The 6,444-nt window shown below is 43.2% G+C and overlaps 1 long non-coding RNA gene across 1 annotated transcript; it reads left to right on the forward strand.

Moving 5' to 3' along the window:
* Positions 1–3,094: 3,094 nt before the first annotated feature.
* On the forward strand, positions 3,095–5,735 carry LOC110331126. Its single transcript, XR_002381000.1, has 3 exons — positions 3,095–3,284; positions 4,907–4,947; positions 5,583–5,735. It is a non-coding gene; the product is annotated as an uncharacterized LOC110331126 (long non-coding RNA).
* The last annotated feature ends 709 nt before the right edge of the window (positions 5,736–6,444 follow it).

The following is a 6,444-nucleotide window of genomic DNA, read 5'->3' on the forward strand; positions in this document are numbered from 1 at the left end:
GAGAGAGAGAGAGAGAGAGAGAGAGAAAGTCATTGGGCTTTGAGTGTTTATAGCTTTGCCTGATTTTCTGCTCCATCTATCAATCCATCCATTGATCCATCTATCCATCCATCCATCCATCTATCATCTATCTATCTATCTATCTATCTATCTATCTATCTAATCTATCATCTATCTCTATTTTTCCATTTGTCTGTCCATCCATCCGTCCATCCATCCATTTATCCATCCACCCATCCATCCATCCATCCATCCATCCATCCATCCACCCCACCCCCATGTATGGATGAATATGTGATCAACTAGCTTCCTTCTCCTTTAACCGTGTTTCCCCTGACTGTTGCAATGCCCTCTTTGAAATGCTGGACTCTATAACTCTGGAACATAATTTATTATGTTCTCTTCTTTAGCTTGCTTTTGGCCATGATGTTTAACTACAGTCACAGAAAAGTAATCAATACATCATCGCAGTGAACGATTCTATAGTTTAACTTACGGAGCTACAATGCCCAGATAGTTGGTCAAAAACATTGTTCAAATGTTTCTGTGAGGGTGTACTCAGATGGCACTGACCTTTAAATCCATGTGGTGGTCTTCAACTAGCGCAAATTTTCTTCTACAATCTCGATGGGCTGCACCCTGTCTGTCAAAGCCTGACAACCCCGAGCAGGAGGAAGTTTTGCCTTTGACTGTCTTTGTAGCCTTGGCACTTTATGGTTTATTAGCATAGTCATTGGCTTTCCTGGTCAGAGTTGGGTTTACAAAATCACCACCATCCACCATCCAGGATTCTTTAAAACAAAATAACCAACCAAACAAAAATCTGCTTATTTCCTGATGCCACCTATTCATCCTCTGGAGAGCCATGACAACTTCACTGGGCAGTGTCAACCCATGGATGAGAACATTTCAAGGTCTAATGGCCACTCAGCGTAGAGAGAATATTCTAATCCAAGACTCTCTAATTCCAGGTCCATGTTTTCTCTCCATCCACGCACATTCCTTGGAGTCCACGAAATGACTCCGGAAAGATGCCAAGTTGTGTCCATGACTTGCGGTTGATATAAGACTGCCAATGGGAACTTGACCTAAGGGAGTCTTGATGATCAACTGAGGAATAGCAGCTACGCTGGACTGGGCTGTGTCAGTCGAGACTAGCCTTTGGAGCTCAACAGGCTCAAGCTGGAGTCTCAAGCATCTCAGACTGGTTTGTAACAGGGAGATCAGATCTTTGTGAGTCGTCCTTCGGTGGAAAAAACAAGCCAGGGACTTTTCCTGTTACAGCACCGAGGAGCTCGTATTATCCTGCCATAGATGTGTCCCGCCATGCCTTTCCTTCTCACTGTCTCCTGAGCCAGACCCGGATATCATCCCTGCCCCTTCCCATCTAAATGTGTAACCTGAAAAGCCATGCATAACCGGGATTGAGGAAACTCCAGGTCTGTGACAAGGGAGAAGGGGCCACAGAAGCTCTTTCATTAGTAGTTAATTAATTTTTGAAATAGGATCTCCCAAAGCCCAGATTGGTTTCAAATTCACTATGTAGCTGAGGATGACCTTGAACTCTTGCTCTCTCTATCTCCAGCTCCCAAATACTGGGATTGTAGACACGTGTCAGCACATCTGGTTCACGCAACGCTGGGGACAGGAGCTAGGTATTTCCTGCATGCCAGGCAGGCACTCTACCAATTCAACCACACCCTCAGACTTCCTTCCCAAGCTTCCTCCATCAGCACAGAGAAGAGAAGGTCTCAGATGAAGGTCCCTTCTTACAAGTTCTTGCTCCCTTTGGGCAGCTTGGAGCTCCAGGACTATAGAACAACAGATTTGTTTTCCAATTGCTTTATGCAGCAGAGGGAGTCCCAAATGCCACACACTTGAACTCCTTCACTTCTCGAAAGGAGGCCCAGCTGCCGACCGCTTGCAACCAGGGGAGTGGAGGAGCCTGTTGGTACAAGAGAAAAATAAAATCCATCACACTAACCAGTTTGTGACTCCTCAGGGCCCTGAAAGAGCAGTATGCTGGTTTTATTCCTCTGTCATTTTCTTTGACTAGACTCTACAATTTGACCGTATATATTCAGTATGTCACAATGTATGCATCCCAGGGAATGCTAAATGCATGAATCCTTACCAAGTCCTACCCACAGAGACCCAAGTCCTGACGGAATGTAAGTTTTCTGTAGTCATTCTCTCTTGGACTTCATTGAGAACCATGCACCAAAAGCAATTCATTTAAGCAAATTAAAATCAGCCCCATCTAGCAAGTCATTTACTATAAATGGGCTAAATACTATAATTAAAAAAGACACGACTGGATAACACAACAGAAACAGACCCAGTCTAAGCAGAGGAAAGAGACATATTTAACACAGAGTGACACACGGACTATAAAGATAAAAGCGTGAGAAGAGAAATGCTCGGGGAAAGGAAAGTTAAAAGAAAGTGTGAAGTTCAAACTAAGTCAAAGGCGCTGCTCTTCCAGAGGTCCTGAGTTCAATTCCCAGCAGCCACATGGTGGCTCACAACCATTTGTAATAGGATCTGATGCCCCCTTCTGGTGTGACTGAAGACAGTGACAGTGTGCTCACACTAAATAAATAAATAAATAAATCTAAAAGCAAAACAAACAAAACCCCAAGACAAAGAAATCAAAGACATCAGCTAGCCCCACTCTCTGCCACAAACCCCCAAGAACAATACACAAGCGATACTTTATAATAATAAAAGACAATCATATTTAAGCCCTAAGTATGTCCTGTGGTCCACCGGGCTGAGAAGTTTTCTTTCTTCTTGAGTATGTGTAAGAACCTGGATTCAATCCCCACCACAAATTGCAAACAAACAAACAAAAATCTCAAAAAAGACACTGTGAAAGAAAGAAAAACAACAGCTGATGTCCGTCATGAACATGACTGCTCTGTGTGTTTGTAAACCATGATGGAGTGGAACACAGGCATGGCCACTTACTTGTTCAGTGACATTCCTCCGTTATTATGTCCACATCAGCAGGGCAGAATCCAGTAGCTGTGACGTAACTGCTTGGTGCATAAAGCCCAACAACTGTAATGTAACAGGACACAAAACTCTTTCTGTGGAGGTTAGGAGAACCAGTTGAGGCCCCGGGGCCAAGAGATCTGAGAAGCAGAAAAAACCCTAAGGCGCCAGCCACAGTTCCTTTCCTTTCTTCCCCTCAGAGTCTTTGCCTGCCACACCACGGGTCTCTGAGAACCAAATGAGGTTGCGTGCAGTTTGCTGCTGTAGTGCTGGCAGGGGATGGATGGGTGAGTTCAGCATCACCAAGGGAACCAGGACTGCAGATGCCAGAGTCCCCAGAAAGTAAAGGACAAGAGAGTGAGCAGCATGTTCTAAGTGTGTGTAGCTTCCCTTTGAAGCAGCTGCCGACTCCTGACCTCTGTGTTCTACATCCGCTTCTATTTTTTCTCGTTCTTTTATTAGTTCTTTGAAGATTTTTGTACAATTCGTTTTGATAATATTCACCCCTGTACCTCTATCCTTCAGGGTCCGTTCCTCCTTCCTAGCCACTCAAGTTTGTGCCCCTCCCCCCTTTTCACGCTCATTTAATACAGTTTACATCTCATACGCTCTTGGATGTGTGGCCTTCTCTCTGGGGGCTGCTCTATCCACCAGAGAGAGAGAGAGGGCCACACTATTGAGGAAAATGACTGCCTGTCCCAGAAGTTCGCAGTGTCCAATGGGTCCTTAGGGGTGGGACTTCACCTCTGTGCTCCCTGCTGGGATTTTGTTTGGCTTGAGCTGGTGTGCGCAGTCTTGTGCGTGCTGTTTCAACTGCTGTGAGTTCATTTGTACAGCTGCCCTGCACTATCCAGAAAAGTTTCCTGGTAGTCAGTCCTATGCCAACTCTTACAATCTTTCTGTCCCCCCTTTTACCAAAATACTAAGCAGAAGAGGGTAGCAGGGCAAGGTGCTAGATGGAGGTTGTGGGACAACTAAGCGCTGACTGACTGACTGATTGATTGATTGATTGATTTAATTTAAAGCTTGATAAGCTTCCTGGGAGGGTCGGATAAGCGGCATCTTAGGTCGGGTTTGGTAGGCATCCCAGGGCAGATTTGCTAAGCATCCAAGGAAGGGTTTGAGAAGGACCCTGGGCTCTCAGTCCAGTCCCCTGAAGGACTATTCACCCGGATCCAGGGCAACTAGAGATAGTCACCAGTTTTCATATCTCTTATAACTTATCAGTTACTCTATTATTTTTAATTTGACCCTGGCAGCCCTCCCTCCCCTGATAATTGAGACAGAGTCCTACTAGACTTGTTTAATCAGCTTTAGCACAATTACTGGACGAATTACCTCTAATCTATTTTTCTAAGGCTAGACTGTCTAATTCCTCAGCTGTGCTCCGCAAGTGCTAGCTGTTTGAGTCTTGTCCCGGCTTATTTTTGCTCGATCAGTCTGTCCTCAGGGGACATTTCACTTGCCACCGTGCTCGCTCCTGGCCCAATTAGTCTGAGGCCTCCTGTTCCCTCCTTACTTTCTCCTTCCCTTCCTTCCTCCTCTCACTCTCCCTCTCAGGGTCCCTACCTATGACCCCCAGCCCAGTAACCAAAGCCTCGCCCACCTTTATTCTGCCCAGTAATTGGCTGTAGTCACTTACATTTAACCAATAGCTTTGAATTGGGGAGCAAGGTTTATACAACATCCTTTGGTAAAAATGTGCTCTTGGGACTGTAACCAGATCTTGGGGGCCAGTATTTAGCATTTGAATACACAGCATCACCTCCATGTGGAGGTGACTTAACTAAACATTTACTTAATCATCATCAGAAGAAAATAACATTATCAAGAATCTCCCCGGGTTTTTTGGTTGGTGGTTGGTTTGGTTTGGTTTACTTTTGTTTGTTTGTGTTTTTTTTTTCTTCAGTGCTGGCTATCAAACCCAGGACTTCACACATGCTATTTAAGGTAAATATTCCACAGTTGGGCTAAATCTCCAGCCTGGGACTTCATATTATTTTTAATGTACAATGTCTGACAGCCAAATAAAAATTACCAGACATGCTCAGAAACAGGGCCAACTGACCTGATATTAGAAAGGAAATCAGACTGCCATGAGATGCAGACATTAAAATAAGTATGTTAAATTTGTTTAAAATAGATTGCAATCTGGAGAATTTCAGTAGGGAAATTGGAAATGATCTCATTTATGTACAAAATGAGTCAAGTCAAAATTATTGATTTAAAAAATAAGAAATTAGGAACACAGTAGGTGGACTTAATGGGAAGTTAGAACCAGAAAAAGAAATGATTAGCAAGTCGTCCTTAATTTTTTTTTGTTATTATAGAGAGTTATATAAAACCACTTTAGAAGATGGTCGTTAAAGGATGGGGAATAAATCAGTGTGTGGGTATTAAAATGAAGAATGGAAAACATCAAAAAAGCATAAGAAACATTTCTGAAACTAACATGTATAATTCAGAGATTGTCAGAAAAAAAATTCTGAAACTAACATGTATAATTGATGTGCCAGAAGGAGGGAGAAAAAGGCGAGGAAGGGAAGAATTGAAGAGATCCTGATTGATGATTTCCCTGTTCACAGGTGACATCAATGGACAGATTCAAGAAGCTTGCCCTACTAAGCAAAATACGTAAAGAAAACCACACCAGAGTCTATCCAAAGTGGGACAAGATCAGCAAGATGAAAAAAAATCAAGAAAAAAATACAATACTGAAAAAAATTACAAAAAAAAAAAACAACCAAAAAACCCAAAAAACCAACAATAGAAAAGAGGATGTGCTAGGCATGGTGGCGCACGCCTTTAATCCCAGCACTTGAGAAGCAGTGGTAGGCAGATTTCTGAGTCCGAGGCCAGCCTGGTCTACAGAGTGAGTTCCAGGACAGCCAGGGCTACACAGAGAAACCCTGTCTCAAAAAACCAAAAAGAAAAAAAAAAAGAAGAAGAAGAAGAAGAAGAAGAAGAAGAAGAAGAAGAAGAAGAAGAAGAAGAAGAAGAAGAATACAACTCCATCCCCTTAAACTAACAACATCTGAGTTTCTTCCTCCCCAAATATGGGGTCTAGAGACATCTACATATCCCTTGGGAGGGAGCACACTTTGATACACTGTAATTATTAAAACAAATGAACAAGATCTGACAAATACAATAAAAGAAGATGCAGTGGGCAGTCTGGAAAGGAAGCTGACCCATAATTTATAGTTCCCATAATTCATAGTTCCCTCTCAGAATTCGGTTTATCAGAATCAGACAGCTTCAAGGACATAGCTGGACCTTGCTGTGGGTGGGAGAGTATTAGACAGAAACCACACATCATTATATAGAGATGGAGACTTGACAGGGCCTTAAAGGGAGAGAGAAGCTTCACTTTAAAGGCTGGAGAAGTGCTTTCGTTAAGAGAAACACAGAAAGCCAGGCATGGTGAATGCACGCCTTTAATCCCAG

Source organism: Mus pahari, chromosome 14 (genome assembly GCF_900095145.1).
Source record: "Mus pahari chromosome 14, PAHARI_EIJ_v1.1, whole genome shotgun sequence".
NCBI classification, from domain to species: domain Eukaryota; kingdom Metazoa; phylum Chordata; class Mammalia; order Rodentia; family Muridae; genus Mus; species Mus pahari.